Source organism: Protopterus annectens, chromosome 1.part1 (genome assembly GCF_019279795.1).
Source record: "Protopterus annectens isolate FY-2018-M chromosome 1.part1, PAN1.0, whole genome shotgun sequence".
Taxonomy (NCBI): domain Eukaryota; kingdom Metazoa; phylum Chordata; order Ceratodontiformes; family Protopteridae; genus Protopterus; species Protopterus annectens.
In genome coordinates this window covers 1240852091-1240873980 of record NC_056726.1, presented here as the reverse complement: position 1 = coordinate 1240873980, position 21890 = coordinate 1240852091, and the positions used below count along the sequence as shown (strand labels likewise).

Here is a 21890-nt window from a genome sequence, read left to right as displayed (position 1 = left end):
CACCTATGGTAACTGAAGAGAGGTCCTGTTGCCATTAGAAGGCCTGGTGCTTTCCAGATATATAACTAAAGGAACCATTTCAGGGAGGCTTGACAGTGATCTATAGAAGTAGGTTAAGTAAATATTGATGCGATACAGTGCTGAAAGCTTTGGATAAGTCTAGAACAGTTTGACACTAGGTTACCATTGTCTGCATGTCTGTTTATAGTGTTGATGAAATGGAGGGTGGAAGTTGTGCTGCATTGGGTGCCTGATAGTATGATGCATTTCCAAGAGTAGATTATGTGGGAGAGGAATATGAATGCGTTTTGATTGGGGGGGGGGGGGGCGGCTTGTAATGGGCCTGTAGTTATTAAACTCTGCACATGGGCCACTGTGTAAAAGGTATAATTTTTTTTCCAGGTGAAGGACACAGACAATGGAAAAGCAGCAGTAGCCATTTCTAAATAAGTCTGAGGGGAGATCAACAGCTACTTAATGGTGGAGGCAGGTACTGGGCTGAAGTCAAATAGCCAAGAATATTTAACCGGCTGCAGGTACTAAGAGGGTACTGGAAGTAATATTTGAGGGGGACAAATTTTGTCCTATTCCTTAGTGGTCTTAAAAAAGTTGACATTTATTTTGTTCCATTTTTGAACCACTTTCCAGACTAGCATTAGTTTTAGTTTCCTTTGTTTGCCATAGTACAGGATAGTACATACTAAAAGGGTCCAGTGGAAAGGTTACTGAGAATTTATTTATTTTATTTTACATTTGTTGACCGGGATAGTCCGACTGGATGCATGTCCATTTTCAGCGGAGGCCCGGGAAGAAAAGCTCCAAGGGTAAGCAGATACAGCATTACATAATACCAACATTACATATTACAGACTATTTACAGAGATTACCTAAGTAAGCAAGTTAAACAAGTTCCACAGGTTACAGTTAGTCTTGAGCACAAGTCAGGATTAAATTACACAGTAAACTGGTTAACAGATTTTTACACACTCGAGTTAGCCTGGCTTGATACACTGACATAGCCAGTTACGTGACAAATGTTGTTTGAGTCTAGTTTTAAATTGACCCAAGGTGGAAAGTAAGGTAATATCAGCTGGAAGAGAGTTCCAGGATCTACTTAGTTTGCAAAGAGAGAATCACCGGCTGTGTTATTAATTTTGCTAGTCTGAATTAGTAGTTTGTTAGTGGATCGAAGCGGTCTAGGATTGTTATGGGGGGTGATAATATTTTTAAGTGCAGGAGTATTGTCCGGATTATAGAGGATTTTATAGGCCATAATCAGTTGGTTATACTGGATTAGGCTAGGTAGTTCAAGCCAACCAAGCTTATTTAGATTGATGCAATGATGTGTCCTAAAAGGCAGCCCAGTGGCAAACCTGGCAATGTGGTTGTAGCAAATTGAAAGTTTAAGGACTGTCTTGTTCAAATTCGAGAGTAGAGGGGATGCATACAGAAGGGTTGAAAGAAGGTGAGAGCGAGCTATGGCAATTTTAGCTGGAGGAGTTAGGAAGGCTTTTATTCTGTAAAGTGACCCTAGTTTTTTATTGATGGTTTTGATAGTTTGGTTAACATGAAGGTCAAATTTGAGATTGTCTATGATGACACCCAATAGTTCTGTAGATGGGTCAGGGGAGATTATTGTGCCATCATTTGATTTTATGGTAAAGGTGAAAGCGGTAGACCTACGTGTTGGTGAAAATAACAGCATTTTATAGTTTTTTTGGGATTTGGGATCAGACTATGTTCAGAAAGCCAGTTTTCTATTTTATTAAAGGTGGTCTGGGTAGCTGACCATAACTCTACTGAAGATGTGGCTGAGCAAATCGGAGTAGAGTCATCAGCATATTGGATACAGCCGACTTTTGGGATGACAGTATAAAGGTCGTTAATGAAGATGGAGAACAGCAAGGGCCCTAGTATAGAGCCTTGTGGTACTCAGAGGGTGTTAGGTAGAAGGTTAGAGAGTTTGTTCTGCCAGAGGACAGCCTGCTGTCGACCATTCAGGTAGGACTGAAACCACTGGAGGGCTCCAGTATCTAGACTGGATGTTTGCAGGGTGTGGATTAAAAGTTGGTGATCAACCATATCGAATGCCTTGGAAAGATCCAAAAAGAGGGCTGAGGATATATAATTATTGTTGCGATTATGGCTTATGGTGTTAGTAAAGAATTTACAGGAATCTCACTGAAATGAGAAACTGCAGTGTCTAAGGGCACAGGTTTTAGTATTTTCCAGTTATATTCTGTTAAGGATTTGATAAGTGTTTGCCAAAGTTTTCAAGTTACAAACTTGGTAACAAATTATGTTTTTACCTTGGATACTGTTAACTTAGTTGGTCGATGGTCACTTAGGCTGCCTGGAAGGCTACCGGCTGCCCTACCTTTGCTGGGTCTATTAGTAAGACTTCAGTCCAAGGTTGGATTGCCTACCAGTGCTTTTGTGCACTTTAGTAACGGATGTACTTAACTGTGCAAAGCTGTATAGGTTTATGGAGTCAGAGTGGGTGTTGCTATTGATAAGCTGTCAATCTATATTGAAGATTAGCATTGTTGTTTCATACAGTACACATGGTGGGATATTTTCCACAGTGTAACGTTTTTACCTTGTGGAATATATATAGCTGCTAAAAGCATTTGCCTATTACTAATTTTGGGGTGTGATACAAGTAGTTCTGCATTAAACTGCGGCATCTCCTGTGCCTATGTGGTTATGTTTAGGGAATTCTAGCTCATGGAACTTCCATCTACTTGCTTATTTGTCCTGTCAAGTCTAAATATACTGAAACCAGATGGGGCACATTCACTTCATGTCTTTTCAACCATGTTTCTGTACTTATGACTACATCTAGGAAATATGCAGCAACACAACTGCTAGATTTTATTGCATAAAAATCTACGACTGGTAATCGGGATGCAGCTGGAACTGGTACTGTGCAGTGGTGTTTTTTTTTTTTGCTCTTGTGTGGAGCCAGGGCTTGGGTGAAGGTCTCCACTTTTTTGGAGGTGGAAATGAAGGAAAGTATTGCTGCCAAATGCATTTGTGCTTTATTTTTTTCAGGAATTTGTATGGTAACATGCCTCTGATTAAAAGTCCAAGGTTTACTGGCGGAGTGTGGGTGCTGTGATGGACAGACTTTATAACCATTGGTCTAGAGTATGGGTTTGTAGGAGTATTTATCAACTACCATACCTCACAAATTAAGAGTGCTAACAGGCTGAGAAGGCACATTAGCAGGGTTTGAGTCAGTCATTTTGTAGGACATGTAAAATGGATTTTGCTGAAGATGCTAGGTTTGTGCTGTAAAATGTTACTGGGCAAAAGTAGTTATAGTCACAGCAGTACAACTTCTAAAAGGATAAGTTGGGTAACAGCACTTAAGTAAACGAGTCAGAGATGCTAATTGTAAGGCAATCGCGACTGGGTTCTGGGTTATGTTCGGATTGTTTTGATGCAGAGAGAGGTTGGGATAGTTTAAATGCACAGTGTGTGTGTGTGTGTGTGTGTGTGTGGGGGGGGGAATTGGGAGTAAGGGAGCATAGTGAACCCGTGCACAGCCCAACCACTAAGTGTTGAGAAGAAAAAGATCAGCAAGGTTTCCAGAGGTAGTCAGTCTGTATGAGATTAAAGAGAACCTTGGGGGGGGGGGGTCCAGGGAACTGTACACAAGCCCAGAAGTACAAGCAGAGATTTAGAGGTGTGGTCAAGTACTTAGTGCATTAGCTGCAAGATACTCTAATAAAAAGGAAGAAATGGATGAGGGTGTAGTCAGAAAATGAAAAATTAAATAAGGCACATTTGTCATGTCTCGGTGGGAGAGTAACAAGCTATACATTAGATGTTTTTCTGGACACAAAAACCTGTTACCAGACTGTTCATTAGGGGCTGCAGTATATACCACTGGTACAGGTGCTTGTTGGGTGTTCTATGGAACCATGTCCTCTAGTACAGAGCATGCACCAATACAGAGTATACATGGACACCTGGCTGCCCCTATACTTTGATTCTACAAGCTGTAGATCTTAACATATGTTCCCTTTACTGGATATATGTTTTCTGCTTTGACTGCACACTCTTGGTCCTTTCAAGGATTGACTTGAGGCTTGGGTGTCAACTGCTGGACAATGAACCATTATGCAGCCTGTGCAGTGTGTTATCCTGGGCTGATTTGATCAGGATCAGAGTAGAAGTAGAGACTGCTGAAGAGAACAGACTTCATTAACTCAGATGCTAGACAGTGTTATGGTAAACTTAATACGTTTAAAGAATTCAGTTTAAAATTGGAAAAAAAAAAAAAGAGAGAGAGAGAGAGATGGGAAGACCACCTTTTTTACCAAGGCAGGCATCTAAAAATTTGCGGATATTTATGCACCCCTACCAAAAGGAATGCTCACAGGTCCTTGTGTGTGGAGCAGATGTAATTAGAAAACAAACTGTTTACAGTCTCATAGAACAGATACAGAAATGCACAATGGTATAGCATAGTAATTAGCAGTCCTGTCCGCTGCATCAAACTGAGATGAAGCCCATCTGTCCTTAAAAATGGGTAAAACCAAGGTAAACAATTAAATTTATTTATAATTCATGGCTCAGTGTGTGGCTAAAATTAAAGAGCAAAAACTAATAATCTTAAGTATTTTTTTTGAATAGTCAACACTTCTGCGGTGGTGCAGCGGTAGTGTTGTTGCCTCACAGCAAGAGGTTCTCCCATTTGATTCTCGGCTGGAGTGTGGAGAGTGCCTTGTGTGTGGAGTCTGCGTGGAAAGTCTGCATGTCCTCCCCGGGGCTGGGTGGGTGTTCGAAAGGCATGCGTAAATGGGCGTGCCTTCACTGAAGGTTGAACGTCAAGCTAGCACCTTGGTGTTTGTGAAAATCTACTGTCAATCATTAGCGGACCGGAGTTCCGCTCTGGCGACCCCTAACCGGGAAAAGCCGAAAGACACTTTCAGTTAAGCCGCATTTGTTCTATGAACCAACTTGCACACAGTCACTTCATTTTCACACATCCTTCCAAAACCTTTCACCTTGCTCATACCAGTTTGTGACAGGGTCTCAACAATTTTTAACAGGTCTGCCAAGCAAATAACTAGAACTTCAGCATTCCAGCTTCTTGGGTTCCCCAAATTCACCTACAGCACAGCAAACCTGAAACTTTATTACAGACTTTCTATTACATTCTTATCTACATACTCTTCCCTTACTCTCTCTCCTTTGGCACTGCATTTCCAGACTGTCAGAACCTCATAACTTAGCTTAATAAAGCTTCCATTACCATCACCAAGGTACTTGCAGACTTTCACATTCGTCTGCATATTTTAACAAAAGGCTAACAGAGGAGAGTTCAAAATAACAGTTAAGAACACATGCAATAACATTAAGTTTATAGGTACTACAAAGTCATACTGCAGAACTGAAAAATACTGCACACAGTGCAACAGATGAAGCTGTTACAAGATTAAATACAATAAAAACACTACCTTTAAAATGTGCACATGCTATATTTAAACTGCCAAGAGTGCCTAAACTACACAAAGAACTGAAAAGGAACAAAATGTTTTTAAATACGATACAAATCTCTGACTAGTACGTATTCTCCAGTATTAACACTGACCAACAAAGGATATATTGGCTGGAATTTTGACGTTCATGCTAGAAAACTGTATGTCCAGCCTCAGTTCTGTGGAAAACAGTTTATTTCACTGCCAATGGGCAGTGAAAGTTGTGGCAGGATATTGAAAAACATTTCAAAGCATTAGATGCTAACAATGTCAAAATCTGAACTGCATGCATAACAAACTCCAACACTAGGCTCTCCTAAGATGGGCCTCCTCCTGGAGGAACTCTGGACCCCAAAACAACTGGGTACAATACTGATTTCACTGTGCAAGCCCTGGTTTAAAAAAAAAAAAAAAAAAAAAAAAAAAAAAAGCAGCGCATTTCAAGGCACACCTCTCCTGCCCTCCCATGTTTCTGAAGACCCGAACCATTTAAAAATGCACAAGTTCAGCTCTGCAGAAATTAGATTTTCCCTCCTTTCCAGAGACATGCATATGTAAAAGAAAAAAAAAACAAAAAGTACCAAATCTAAACTCTGCCTTTTACCTGAGGTCATCTGCACCCAACTCTGCCATAGGAACTCAGCATCTCACTTTAAAGAAGCCAGTCTCTTCTACAGCAAAACCAAAACTACACAAAATTCACAACAGACTACATTAAATGTTGGTAGGATGAGGGACAACTCTTACTCAATGAATTGCAAACAGATGACAAAACATAGTCCATGGATGCAATATGCTAAACGTACAAAATGAAGATGTCCTCTATACGTTAGAGAAATATCTGTATTACTTGCTTGTAAATGCCTTAATTTCCCACCTACGTACATACTGTAAATGCATGAACTATATCTGCTGTAACTAGCACAATTACTTGCACCTGTCATTACAGTACAATATACAAATGCTTCCCACTGCAGTTCTCTCTCTCTCTCTGGAAATGCCATCAGAGAACTGCAGTGGGAAGTACTATTACACTAGGCCAATATTCCTTATCTTTGTTAATTGCATTCGACTGTTGTACAGGTTGTGGTCAAAAAGGGTTAGACGACCAGATTATCTGACTAACAAGGTAAATTTGCCAAATGCAAGATTTTATTAAAAAAAAAAACACAATCACAGACTGCCTCAACACACTCATCCTTTTGTTTTGAATTTTAATTAAAAGGATTCACAATGAATTTAGCTTATTCTCTTGTGTCACTACTGATGGGGCAGAGGGATAAAGCCCCAACTAGGACTTAAATGCCCCAAGTTCAAACAAACATTGTCTCGGGCTCCTGTTGGGAAGACAGATGTTACTTTATTGACAACTCTCTCTTCTGGTGGTGATGGGAGATTAGGTGTTCATTTCTGAGCAGAATCCTCACTTAGAGCTCACCAGAATTACTGGATCGGAGGGGAAGGAAGTAACCTTGAGGGTTATATCACTTGCATGATAGCATCTCTGCCACACCACAGCACCAATGGTCCAGGAATGAGAGCGTCACACCACAGCACTGTACCAATGCCACAGGAATGACAAAAGTTGTTGCCATTACAGTACTGTACCAATGCGCAGTCTCAATTTACATCTGTTAGGGCTCCTACAGCAGCAGTGGTTAAAAGGTGTATGGTCAACAATGAGGCACAGAAAAAGTGGAAGAAAAATTATTCCACTGTATTCCAAGTGCTGCTAAATATTTATACTGGAGGCTGTCAATTATTAGGCTGCAGAACACAAAGAAGGCATTTCTAAAAGTGTACTGCAGTGCCAGCCTTTGGGAATCCAGCTCATTTGCTATCACGTACACAAAATCAAGATGCAATCCTTTGGTGCTAGGAAACCACAACTACAGTGTAGATTTGTTTTCAGTGGTGGAATTACACCACTAAAAATAAATGCATGCTTACAAGCGGACAGCATGGTAGTGCTTTGATGGATCATAAAATCAGACAACTGTGAAAACATTCCACCTGTTCTAAACAAATGTCACACTGCTCTGGGGAAATCTACTCCCCCACCCCCAAGCTGCAGTAACCTCAGAGTGCAGTACTCTGTGGAAGGGGCCAGTCTAACAGCTGTGACTGAATGCAGTTTCACACCATGTGTTTCTCAGCAGCAGTATTTACACTGCTATCCAACACACGTGTATGCCCAGGGTCCAGCATAAATACAGTTTCCCCTCTGTGAAAAAATGCTTATGCGTGATTTGTTTGCAAGCACCACAAACAGTGTGCTCAAACCTCCCCCCCCTTACCTTTTTCTTGAATGAATGCATTAAAAAAATTACCACACCCGAAAAACACTGATTTTACTCTCTAATACGGTCTTACAGCTTGGTCAAAACTGAATTACTTTAGGATTAGAGAGGAAGGCAGTCTCACTTCGTGAGAAAGTGCTTTCTTTAGCCAGCAGAAAAAGTTAGCACAGCACAAGTTCAGGAGCAGGTCTGAAGAAACGGCTATACAGTACATTTTGGGGAAAATGCTAAGCTAAGAAAGCAACACAAAAACATTTTAGCAAAGTTGAGGCAAGGACCCAAATCTGTCCATTTTCAAAGTATTCATTGCAAAATACAAGTCTCCTCCAAAAGTGCAAACAGACAAAGTATTGACACGTAACATAAAAGGTGGCATTATAACTAATGCACAAAACAGGTATTACATTTACAAAGGACTCTAGGACTCTAGGACACGGCTCAAATTCTAAACCTACCACCCTAGAAAACAAAAATGGGAAGAAACTAAGGGTAATGCTGCTCAATACCAGAAGTCTAAATCTCAAAATGCACGCACTCGAGGCCCTTCTCAGTATGGAGAACATAGATAACTGAAACCTGGTTCAAGGCTCCTGAAAGCACCCCGGCACTATCAGGTTTTACCTCATATCATGCGTTCCGGCCCAAAAACCCGGACCACACCACAAAAGGAGGGGGTGTATCCATATTCATCAAGGATACTCACACCTCCAGGTTGGTGGCAACGCACGAAGCATGGGAAACCATCCAGGTGCAATTAACCATAGGCAAAACTGCTCTACAATTTGTAGCATGCTACAGGCCACCCTCTCAAACTCAGGAACCCCACACAGCCTTCCTGAAGACAATGGAGGGTATAAATGTATCTCCAAATACCATTATATTGGGTGACTTCAACTACCCGAATATAGACTGGGAACATTACTCAAGCCCCAACTTTTTAGCCCAAAGGTTCCTGGAGTTCATAAATTCAAATGCCATGGAACAACTAGTCACCGTTCCCACAAGAGGAGAAAATATACTAGATCTCATCATCACAAACATGGGGACAAAATGCTCCACACCGGAAGTATATCCCTCATTGGTGAGATCAGATCATAAACTAATCTCACTGGAAATTCACATCCCGCCCCCACCCCAAAGAAAAAAGACCACAGTGAAGAACTTCTCTAAAGCAAACTTCACACTACAAGACTGGTGTGGTATCCTTCAAGGCCCCCGAGCCTGTGGAAACCACAACCCAAGCTGTGGAAGCCCTTACAAATGCCTTCTATGAACACCTCTAGGACTGCATGGATCAGGCAATCCCTAATAAAACCAAGACTCTTTCCACCAAGGGCAAACCTCCAGTCTGGTGGACCCCAGCCATAAACAAACTTTACAATAAGAGGAGAAAGCTGTTACATGATAGAGCAAAATCCATAAAAGAGAAGACACCCTTGATCATTATTAGTAAAAAAATACGAGCACTCAAAATCATCCAAGGCCAACTTTGAGAGAAATTGCCATAGATTCAAAAGACAATCATAAGGCCTTCTTCAGCTATGTTAGAAACCTGGGTGGAATCTCCCAGATATGCTCAGAATTAGTCCAAAATGATACAAAAAAAAAAATCACTGAACCCACAGACATTGCCAACATACTGGCGGACAGGTTCAGTGCAAACTTCACCCCCCTCCCCCCCAAAAGGAGAGATAACTATCCCAGCAGAGTGTAGCCTCCCAGACATCTCAAATGCGCAGGTAAAAGCTGCTCTCTCTCAAGCTAAAAACACAGCATCAATGGGACCGGATGGTGTCCCCGGCTGTGTGCTACACGAACTCAATGAGGAACTAAACCCGCACATAAGGCAGCTGTTTAATCTTAGCCTTACCACAGGATACGTGCCCAAGGAGTGGCGTACGGCAACTGTGGTCCCACTCCACAAAGGCGGTGCCTCTACGGACCCTGGTAATTACCACCCCATAAGCTTAACAAGCCTGGTCTACAAAGCTATGGAGAGGATCATAATGGAACTCATAAACAAAGACATAGGGGACTTGCAGACATTGGACCCGACCCAGTTTGGCTTTGTCAAGGGCAGATCATGCCTTTTGAACTTGGTCGACTTCTTCAAAAGTGTCACCAAGGCCATTGATGAGGGAAAGGCAGTCCATACAGCCTACCTTGACCTTGCAAAAGCTTTCGACACAATACCCCACTCAGGTATTATAGAGAAACTTACCAGCTTAAATGTAAACCCATATGTCACAAGATGGGTTGCAAACTGGCTAAAGGACAGAACCCACAGGGTCAGAGTTGCTGGCACCATGTCAGACTCCAAGCCGGTCACAAGTGGTGTCCCACAGGGCTCAGTCCTTGGCTCCCTGTTGTTCAGCATCTACTTCTCAGAAGTACAGGCAAACATAGGAGGACTATGGCTGACAAAGTTTGCAGATGACTGCAAACTGGGCGCCATAGTGGAAAGTACATTGGACACAGATATCCTTCAGAGGGTTCTCACAGAAACTGATAGCTGGTGCCAGAGCCATGGCCTGAAGTTAAATGCCAAAAAATGTATAGTCATACCCTTCGGGAAAAACAAGGTAACCCCAAGCTACCATATAGATGGCAATCCACTAAGCACAGAAGAGGTTATCAGGGACCTGGGGACCCAGGTTGACAGTGGCCTTTCTTTTGACACTCACATTGCTAAAGTGGTTAGAAAGACCTTCTACATTGCCCACCTGATCATGAAGGGATTCACATCCAGATCAAGTGAGGTCATTGTTCCCCTGTACTCTTCAATCAGACCAATGATAAGAGTACAATGCCCCATTCGGGATGTATCTCACCCGACACCTGCAGCAATTGGAGAGACCCCAAAAGTTCCTCACCAAAAGGATAAAGGGATTCCAAAATCTGTCATATGCTGCCAGACTGAAGAAACTCCAGCTCTATTCAGTCACATACAGTCTGCTCAGAGGTGACCTGTGCCTGACATACAAGGCCATGTCCAACCCGGAATTAATGGACATGCTCCACCTCAAAAAATCCAAATCTACCAGATCCACTAGAGCAAGCGACTTAAACCTTAGCACGGATATAAATAAGACACGCTGGAGGGATAGATTTGTCACTCAGACTCCCTATGCTGTGGAATAAAATCCTGGTCCATGTGAGGCAGAGCACCTTGCTGGCTCTGTTCAAGAGAAATCTTGACCGGTGGATGGGAGATCGTAGGTTTACCCCGGGAATCATCTCGGTGTCACTGCTGGACAGAGGCAAAACAAACTAATGGGCACAATATTTAACATAAGGGGTGGCGTAAGCCACAAAACTTTGGGCTAGGCTTATAAATGCCTTAGGGCAGATAGCCTAGTATAAACCTATGAACCTATGACACCAACAATGTTATGGTAGGTAGAATATGTTAGGTGCAACGAAAGATAATGAGAAAAAGGTACAGATTTAAAATGACTACATGGGAGAGAGAGAGCAGGGGCCGGGCTTTGCAAATAACCTCAACAGGGATAAATAAGGTGCACAAATACCAATGGATGAAACATGGGAAGTCCAAGTATATTTTGGTTCATTAGGTGTCACATTAAAAGGAGCATTGTGTGTAGCAACTACAGCTGCAGGAAAGGCAATTTGCAGTTTCCTTCCAGCATGATTATAGAGGCAATATTTCAGTAGTGGCGGCTGGAGCAGAGGATTCATTTTTACAATGCCAGCTGGAGCACAGGATTAAGGCTATACAGCTTCCTGTAGTTCAGGGTTTGACACCAGAGTCTCCACTTGCCTAAAGTGGAGTACCGAGCAAGCCATTTAACTAGCCAGTGCTTAGGGACACTGGGGAAATTAGGCTAGGCTCCTCTTTGGCCTCCAGTACCACAAAACTAGCCACTACCTATGAATCTAACTAACCTAATGAATACAATGTGTGGAGGTCACTTGGAAATGAAATTAGATGTAAAAAAAAAAAAAAAAAAAATTGACCGACTTCTGCAATACTGAAAGGAGTGTAAGGAGGTGCACTGATGCAGTGTTAATATTTACAAATGCAGAAAAGTGAGGTCTAAATTGCTTACATGGAAGCTGCAATGGATTAATGTCCACCTAACGGGGGGGGGGGGGGGGGGGCAATAAGAATTAAGTGGAAGCAGAAGATGGGCAGAAAAAGCAATGCAGTACACTTTGAGAACTAAACATTAGTTGCGGTTGGAGAACTGAACATTAGTTGCGGCATGGTAATGTACTATACAAGACTGCAAATGTAGAACAAATTTTTAATGTAGCTGGAACCTAGAAAATATATGTAATGGAGGTGCAAAATTGTCCAAATTTATAATTGGTTATGTATGACAACTGGATACATGAAAAGTTAAAATTACAAGAGTAAATTCTTCATACATATACCTCACTAAAAGAATCACAGGCCTAAAGCAGATGCCCTACGCTGACCACCTTAAAAAAACTCCAGCTATACTCTTGTCGCATATAGTCTGCTCAGAGGCTCTCTGCTTAACATACAAGGCCATGTCAAACCCAGAGCTGTTGGACATGCTACACAAAGAAATCCCAGTCCCTCAGCCACACACTACAGGGATCTAAACCTTGTCATCACAAAAAAAAAAAAAAAAAAAACACACAACATGCTGGAGGGATAGGTTCCTGACCCAGAGACTTTCCAGACTCCGGAATAGATTGCCCATACATGTCAGAGGGCCTCTTTGGCCCTCTTCAAAAGGAACCTTGACGATTGGATGGGAGAAAGGAAATTCACCCCGGGGATCACGTCAGTCGCCCTGCTAGACAGGGGTCCAGGGAAATAGTGTGGGAAGAAATAGCCAGGGAATTTTTATGGCTTGGCTTGTATAGGCCCTAGGGCTGATAGCCTAGTACCAACCTATGAACCTATATTGAGAAAAGACACAAAGTGTGACACTGGTACAAAGCAACCATCTATTATATTATCAAGTTACATGCATGCATGAAGATGTTAATAAACCTTGCATACTACAATCTCACCTACCTCTTTTGGATATTGCAAAATACATAAGCTGTTCAATGACTTTCTCCATTTGTCTACCACCTCACTATATCCATTTCCTCAAAAAGATTGCACTTTCAGAATTTTATTTTAATTTACAGTATGCTTTGCTAAACGGTCTGGTCAAACTGTGTACCTGATGTTATACACTACGATATAAATTGTCCAATGAGACTAGTGTTCTAATCAGGATTAACAAAATAAAACAAATATGCTACTAAATTTAGTTTGGGGAGGGCGCAAGAGAATACCCTTATGATTAGAACGGTATAGAGCATGAAAACTACACAAATCATATGTGTAGTGCATGAAATACTTTGATATTTGGCAAGATTAAAAGCTTTAGTACATAAACATTTTGCTGTTCTTAGAGAGCAAGTTTGTTTCTTGAACTGTATCAAATATGGATCCTACCATGACACTCATTTTTAATGGTTTAAAAATTATAGTATGCATACTCTGAAATTTTTTCTTTATTAAAGCTTTGAAAGTTGGAGGAAGAGAACAGACACCATAGGTTTGCTTCATAAAAGAAAACAAAAAAGCATGCAAAAGCACAGTGGTACACAGCAGAAAAATGTGCAAAAGTAGATCATTTGGATAAACCGTGCTTTTTGAAACACTCATTAGGCAAGTTTGCTGCGAGTGTGAAAGTTTCCTCACCCCTCCCCAAATGCATATCCCCAAAATTGATTTTATTCCTCCCACTACAACTGCTCTTAAATTACACATTTAACTACAGTACTCCATTTCTTCAGGGCTCATAGCTCTCAACCTATTAGCAGGGGAAATCTGGACAAAGTCTAAAATAATGCATTCCAACACAAAATAAAGCTGAAACTCAAGACCTGCAGCTTTATACAGTGACTTCATTCAAGGATGTGACAAAATGGGACAGAAAAATCACAAACTTTGAGGAACAGACCAAAAACAAGGCAAAAATCTAGAGTCTCGAGAGGTATGGCAGGACTGCATAAAAAGACTAACAGAAGTCCAAGGCAGACCATGTTAACTCAAACTTGTTAAAATCAGGGGTTCCCAAAGTGTCCGCCGCATCTTCCTCACAGAGGTGCCACAAAATAATATGCTTAGCTGCAAAATAAACCGCAAACAGTTTGCGGTTTATTTTGCAGCAAAGCAAGTCTAGAACACTGCAGCTTTTTAGCAGAAAAAGCATCAAGTATAGCAGCGGTCCCCAACCACCAGGCCACGGACCAGTACTGGGCTGTGGAGCACTTGGAACCAAGCCATCAGGTATGTTAATGCCTGTATATGAGTGTGTGTGTGTGTGTGTGTGTGTGTATGAAAGCAAGAGAGTCTGGGTGTGAGATCAGGACAGGGAGAACGGTGTGTGAATGAAGTGTGTGTGTTCGGGAGAGAACGATGTGCGAGTGAACGCAGGTATGAATGAGGAAGTGGCCGTGTGAGATCGAAGAGTGAGGGATGTATGAATGAATGCGTAAGTGGGTGTGTGGCGTGTGGGTGTGACAGACAGTGATGTGCGAGTGAATGCAAGTATGAATAAGGAAGTGACTGTGTGAGATTGGGAGAGTAAGAGTGATGCGTGAGTGAATGGAGATACGAATGAGGGACTGTGTGAGAGATCGAAGAGAGTGAGAGCAGTGTTTGTGAGTGAATGCATGCATGAATCCAAGAGAGACTGTGTGTGTGTGTGTGTGTGTGTGTGTGTGTGTGTGTGTGTGTGTGTGTGTGTGTGTGTGTGTGTGTGTGTGTGTGTGTGTATTTGTGATGGGGGGGGGGCAGAGTGAAGAGTCAGTGATCCCTGGCAGAGGCAGCAATGAGGTCTGTGCAAATCTGGACCATACCACTGGACACATACCAGTCACCCTCTTAGATCAAGAAATCTGGACAAAGCCAAAAATAGTGGGGGTAAAAGGCACAAATTATGGACACTTAAGTACTGCTCTCACAAAACTTAGAAAGTTGATAGAAATGCAGGTTTTGCATTAGCATGGATTTTCTGAAAGGTATGAAGTATGAAACTGAACTCTCTCATCATTTTCTGACTTCAGCCTCAATGATCTGCCAGAAAACAATTTTATGAGAAAAAGACCAAAAATAGGAGGTAAAAATCTGGACAGTCTGCAAAAGTCTAAAAGTCTATACAGTTGAGGTATAATAGGGACATATTTGAAATATTGCTCTTATAAACTTAAAAGTTAAGGTTGCCATTAAGTTTGCTTACCTCTCAACCATAGTAGATCAGTGTTATGCTGTTAAGCAGAACGTACACTTTTTTTGGCAATTGTCTTTATTGTACTTTTGGGCTTTTCTCCCCTAGTCTTCTAGTCCAGTTGGGCAGCCTCGTTAAACAAATATCAAATAAATGGAATGAAATGTGCACTGTGTGCCATGGCGGAGGGGGGGGGGGGGCACCTTGGGAAAACCTGGATTCAGCAAGAGCAGAGAATCGAAAAAGTTTGGGGACCACTGTGTTAAACTTATGTAACCTTGTCATAAAACTTTATCATGTTTGATTGCCAACTCCTACTGGCAACAAGCATCCACTGGCCATTGTCCTACAGATTTATGTTCTTGGTCAGAAGACTTAATTTTTCTAAAGAACTCCATGGCTTTGCTTCCCACTGCTATCATACTAATAGGCATACAGCCCTCAGCTTTTTCCTGCTCACCCCATGCAAAACATACTATAATTCTTATTTTCCACTCTTCAGACTTTTCTGCACTGGCCAGTGATCGGCTGAAATACTAAGTGCACAGGCCTACACCTTGATTAGATTACAGAGGACCTCAGAAGGCACAAGGTCTTGCCGATCTTTTGTTTTATCACCCCCAAGGGCAGCCAATTCCCTCCCTCCATTTCCTCTACCATGGTGATGTGACCTACTTCCTCACCCCTGGAAAGGCATACTCTTCCTCTAGCATTCCTCTGTAAACACCATAACAAAACATCTGTACTTCCCCCCCACCCCAAACCTGTAATCTCCATTCCATCTTTGGTCAGCTGTTCCTCGTTTTTGGACCATCCCCCTCCCGACCCCTACCACCAACTCACTTTCAGACCACTCTGCTGTTGTCCTCACCAAATTGTGTCGTCCTGCTGCTGCCTTCTTATTCTGCAACTCCACCTCCTGGATGCCCCATCTTTTGTTCGGATACCTTCACATTCCCATGTAACCATACTGTTTTGCTTTTATTTTTTGGGCCCCTTAATAAAATTCCTTATTCTCAAATGAGTACACATTCCCGACACATTAATATACTACTTCTACTCATTTAACTTATAGCCAGTTCCCTTTTAGTTGAATCGGAGGGCTACAAATAAAATCTGTAACCCACCTTAAACTGTAATCACTGTCCTTGTATCACTGCCTTCTATCCCATTTTAAAGCCACAAGTGGCCTGCATGATCAATGCTTGCTAATGACACCTTCACCTGGACAGCCACAACTCGTTATACCTTGGTTAATACTAAATCTGGAACTCTGTTCTATTATAGATCAGATAACTTCTCTATCATGGAACTCAATTTCTCAGTCTGCTTTTGACAGGTTCTGCTCCTGCTACAAATATGAATTAGTTTCACCTACCAAGCTACTTTGTTCTCCCTCCCAGTCTTTCATCCTCTTCTACCATATCTGGAGCTTGACATAGTACTGATGCACTAGCACCCACTTTCCTCTAACTTAAAAGGACAGAGCTCATCCACTAGTTTCTGATCCTGCCCCACTTCATACTCCTTTACATAGGGGGATGTTTCTCCTACTCTCTGATCTCACATTACATAAAATAACTAGTTCAGGTGTGTTACCCCAAGAATAACTATTAGTCGTATACCTTTACATTTTAAAATAATTTGGAGGAGGAGAGGGAAAAGAAAGAACAAAAAAGGCTAAAGAAGGGGGGGGGGTAGTAAGCAGGTGAAATACAGACAACAGCAAAGGGATGGTAAAGTGAGACAGATGAGAATTGCAGAAGGATCAAGTCTAAACATGTAGAAGCATGTGAAACTGACTATAAACTACGCACTAGAAAGAGAAGACAGGTTGGCCATCAAATTACTTGAAGTCCTTCACACACAGGAGCAATTTACAGAATTAAAGGATGCCTTAGACTTCATCTGACCAACTAACAGTCAACTTAGAGGCTTCTCAATAAGGATGTTTGCAAACTGAGGCTACATAAACCCGGTTTGCATTAACCAAAACATTAAAAAACAAAGAGGCATTATTACTACCATTGTTTATCTGGCCATTAGATTTCACGCACTGAAGAAATCCAAACTCTTCGCTCCCCTCCTTTAGCATGGAAGCCATTTTTCTACATCTCCTCCCCATGGAAGAAAATCAGTATTAAGTGGCAACAAAATCAGTATTAAGTGGCAACAATAACCCTTTTATTATTTTCTTCAGATTAAAATCACCAAAATAATAGCATGTTAGAACAAGAAAAGGTAGAAATATTGTCACACTGCCTTTTATCATACTTATGCTCCACTATTTAGCACCTTGTCAACAGAACACTAATTCCTTCTAAACACAGTCTACTCCTATTCAAAGCATTTACCGTTTGCCATTTCTGCTTTCATAAGGCCTCTATCAGTCCTCATATTCCACTCACCAGTACGGTTATCTATCAAGACTTCTTAGCGAAATAACAGGGCCACCACTTAACAAGGTACTTCTCGTCTTGCAATAAGCAGCTTCCAGTAACCCCCTATATTCTGGTATTTCCCACCCACATTACCAAATCATAAGAAAGTGTTCCTTTCCCATGCACATATCCAAATTTAAAATCTAACTTCTGAAAACATATTTGCATTATCGACCACATTAATCACTTAAGAACCAGTATTCGCAGATTTACACCAAATGTAGGTGGGTACTTTTAATTTTCTCTCTCGCCCCTTTTCACCAGACCCAAATAGGGCAACATGTCGCTCATCCTTTCTTACACGAGTCTGCAATCTTTTCATCTGATTAGCAGTTTGCTATTCTAACTTCTTCCTCCTTAATGTTCTCAGAACTTCTACTCTGCTTCTTGAATACTACCACAGCCACCACCATTTTCTCCCCTAATTGCTCGATACTCTTTGGACAGCACACTGGTTTCCACCTTCCATTCTTTCATACACACAACTCATGCAAGGGCATTTCTTTTACATTCTGTTTTGAATTTTGTTTTGTCTTTGGTCTTTCTACCCATCTCATGACCGTGAAGGGCCTTCAAGCCAACTGACCTTGCCAGTTAACAAATGCACATAAAATGCTCCCATTTATTTGCTACTTTTCTATGCAAATAAAATGTACAACCATGCTCCACACAGCCATACCTTTGCAAAGTTCAGCACCTGCTCTACAGTACATCTTTGCAGCATTTGTTGTGAACCAGATTTAGCTGCACCCAGTTACTACAGCTGCAATGTTTGATTACTAAAACAAAAAATGTGTAAAAGACAGATGGTAGCCACAGAAAGTTTCAACCAAGCTGAGGTAGTATGCGAGCCAAAATCATGGACATGCTACCCCAAGACACTAAACTGCCAAGAAACACATAACCAAAGAGCAACAAGTGACTAATGTACAAAGATCAGCTACTACAGCTTGGAATGTAAAGCTCACAATGGCAGAGGCACCTCATAGAAAAGGCAGTTAAAGGAACTCAAACTACAGAAAGAAACTGAACAGGGAGCAACAGCATTATTTTACATTTACCATCCACCACAGAAGGCTCAAAGCACAGATGCTGGTTTGCAGAGCAGCTCACAAATCCCAAGAATATTTAAAGGTTCAGCTAACAAACCAGATAAACTTCAAAGATCTAAGTGTTCTCTCATCCGCAAGGTTTACACTTCCAAATCTGTAACCCTGTTTTGATTCTTTTTTTCAGAAGCTGTGTACAGCTGCAGATTTCCAAATAAACTTCAGAATTTGCTGTCTGAAGTACACCTCCTGTATATCAGTGGTATACAATGTCCAGCTCTCAACAACACTATCTGGCCCACAGAGTAAGTGAAAAAAAAAATGCTATGCCTTACTCCAGTCATGCAAACTTTCCAGCACGTGCTTACTTACCCAACTGACTGCAGTTGCGCTGTGTAACTAACTATTCTTTGTTGTTGATAACTTTTAGTCTGTAAACGGTAACTATTTGCAAGAGATTGTAATAAAGCATGGCTGTAAGCCAGAAGAAAAATTAAACTCAAAGTTGATGTAGAAAACAGGCAATGTCATGACTGCTGTCTTAAAAATGCCAGAGTCACCTGTACCTATTGTTAACTCATACCCACTTACTATGTTGTGAGGTGGCTCGCAGATGCATTCAGAATTCATGTAGTGGCCCTCCCCACAAAAAGGTTGTGCACCACTGCGATATATAGTTGCATTTAGAGTGTTTCAGTTTACAATTGAGAAAAAGATGCTCCTTCAGTAATCTCTCCCTCAGTTTCCTGCTTTTTCTAACCAGATCATTCCACTGTTGGCACAGAGGAAAGTTGTCATATCTCAAGAGCCTCCTCCACCACTGTCTTCATTTCTACCATCTCTTTCATCATTAGTTCAAAGTTAGTTCAGTTTGTTTGGAAACTACAGTACTTTTAAACTTGCACAGCCCCGGACAGCCTAGCAAAGTCTAATTATTGCTTAAAAAAATATAAAAGGCAAATAAAACAGTCCAAAACAACATAGTCCATATAGTTCCCCCCAACAATATCTGCAAACAGTACTTCCTTTTAATAGTTTTGTAACAGCTGGCACCAACACAACTCGCCTTTAGAACCAACTAACTAAACAGAGGTTAAGTACAGAGCCAGTCCTCCCCTTACTAAATGCAGTAACAGAAAACTGAGCTTGCAGATAAAGTTGACTGTAGATGTATCAAAAAAAGATTGTCCAAAATCAGACCTGTTCATGTGACTGAGTTACCCAATACACAGCTATATATAAATAAAAGCTATTCACGTGCACCCAGACTACAAGCTTACATTCGAGACTTCTCCAAAACCTTCCCGCATTAACGGGTGAGCAACAAATGTGGCCGTTTGAATGACTTCGCAAAATTACACGGAAAGCAAGCAAATCGTAATGAAGTTACACATTAGCTCTCTGAAACTCAGCGTTTTACAAAGTAAAAGCTTCTGTCATGCAGAAGTCAATTTTACTACACTTGGCCCTGAAGCAGACAATGGCATCACCCTCTTTTTGCCATAGACCGTCACACTGGTAGTAATGAAAAACAATGGAACACGCAAAACTGCAAATCCAGAAGTGACCTGGTATGGTTACGTAAAGTCCAGTGTTCTCCCTTATCACCTGAAACTGTTACGGCTACTAAATATAAAAGTAAAGTTATTATTGCTAAGCAGATCTCTTGACTGTCCATGACATTAAATTAGAAAAATTCTTAACACTGAATGCATAACATGCCCTTCGAATGTGGAGCAGGACTTTTTAAAACTGAAAATGAACATTCCTCATAGGGATTTCACTCGAGAGGTATGAGCAACAATAATGGGTTTTCTACCACTTACTTTTAGCTTTATCCCCGTTTAAGCAAAAAAGTTGAGAGCTGTGGACCAAATGATATGCAGCAGCTCTTAGATGTTACAGAACTGCTGTAACGTTCTGGGAGCTAAACAAAACACTGGTGTAGTCCCTTGTTCTCCAAATCGCCATTACATCAATGACCAAACTACCTAGAACCAATGTTGACATAATAGGGGTGGCTGGTCCTGATGCAAAAGGAAAGGAGTTAAGCATTCATGTTAACAGTCACTATAAACACATTTGCAATTAATCTTATATGAGATATTACTACCCACCTAAACCTACTGCTACCTTTAGAAGGGAGCACCAGCACCCCCACTGCCAACAGCACTTAAGGTTTACCTTAACTCCTGCTTAGGTACACTTAAAAGTTGTTTTTAAAGCAGAGCTGTAACCAGAAATCTATATTATGCACTCAATCATGTCGTTGCTTATTCCCCCCACAAACCATTAAAAACAAACTGCAGCCCCAATACACTGGGACACCAACTGTTGCATTCCTAGCATTTAAGCCTGTCTTATGTAGCTGTATACAGCAGTCACCGGTTTAGACTAGACTATTCTAAACATACTGTGCTCTTTGCATCATTTTCTGGGAAATGCTTACAAGAATACACTCATTTGAGTACAAAGAATATGTTTAGCTACAATCTTGTTATTCAAAAGTACACTTACAAAGAAGCTTTTGTTTATCACTACAATCCTAATAATTTATCAGTTTAAATAAGCGACAATGTAAAGAATATGCATAATTGCTGAAATATATACAAAGAGCTTATCTATAATTTCTAAGATTGTGTTTCTATCTTTGCTTTGAATAATTAGTGGTTATAAATAGTGATGATCATAAAAGCTTCAAGAACAAGCTTGCAGAGTTTGTGCGCTTTTTTATTCAAACATGGTTCAGTTATCCTTACCTACAACTTTACAATCTTCACATTCAAAAATGCAACGCCACTTCTGTACAAATCACAGTTATTACATTTAATACGACAGTCAGCTGCGGTTCTTCGAAGGAATAAACTAGAAAAAGAACGACCGTTATTCACCAAAAGCAAGTACCTCCTCCTCCTTCACCAGCCCACCCACTAAGCCGCTCTCAAACAATAGCATCTGTTTCCTGTCCAACACTGAAATCTGTCCCGCACCCATTCAAATCAACTACTTAATATTCACAACAACGCTTCAGGGATACGACTTTGTTGGAAAGGGAATGGGATCCTTAAGCACAGTAATCCCATAACACATCGGTGCATGAAACCCTCCTCCCCAAGCTCTATCATTTATGTTGCCTCGCAACAGTGAGGGACGTGTGAAAATTACGGTACTCTTTTTGTAAGTATAAGAGAGCAGAGACTCAGGAGGTAACGTTTATTAATCAAGTCTTCATATAAGATACAGTGAAGATCGAAGAACGAATTAATTCATTTATATGATAAAACGGTGGAGTAATCTAAATAATTAAGAAAACGCAAATATTAAACAAGCTGACATAAGGAAAATATATCAACTGTCCCTGATTTTGAGTTAAATTTTAGCT

At 41.1% G+C, this 21890-nt stretch overlaps 1 protein-coding gene across 2 annotated transcripts in view; it reads right to left on the bottom strand.

Annotated features, from left to right (window-relative positions):
- LOC122809601 overlaps nucleotides 1-21604 on the bottom strand; it is a 99697-nt gene extending 78093 nt beyond the window's left edge. For both annotated transcript variants that reach the window (XM_044081222.1, XM_044081231.1), the window contains exon 1: nucleotides 21268-21604. The gene's annotated coding sequence lies outside the window, so the exon portion shown is untranslated. The remainder of the gene's footprint in view (nucleotides 1-21267) is intronic.
- Between the last annotated feature and the right edge of the window lie 286 nt (nucleotides 21605-21890).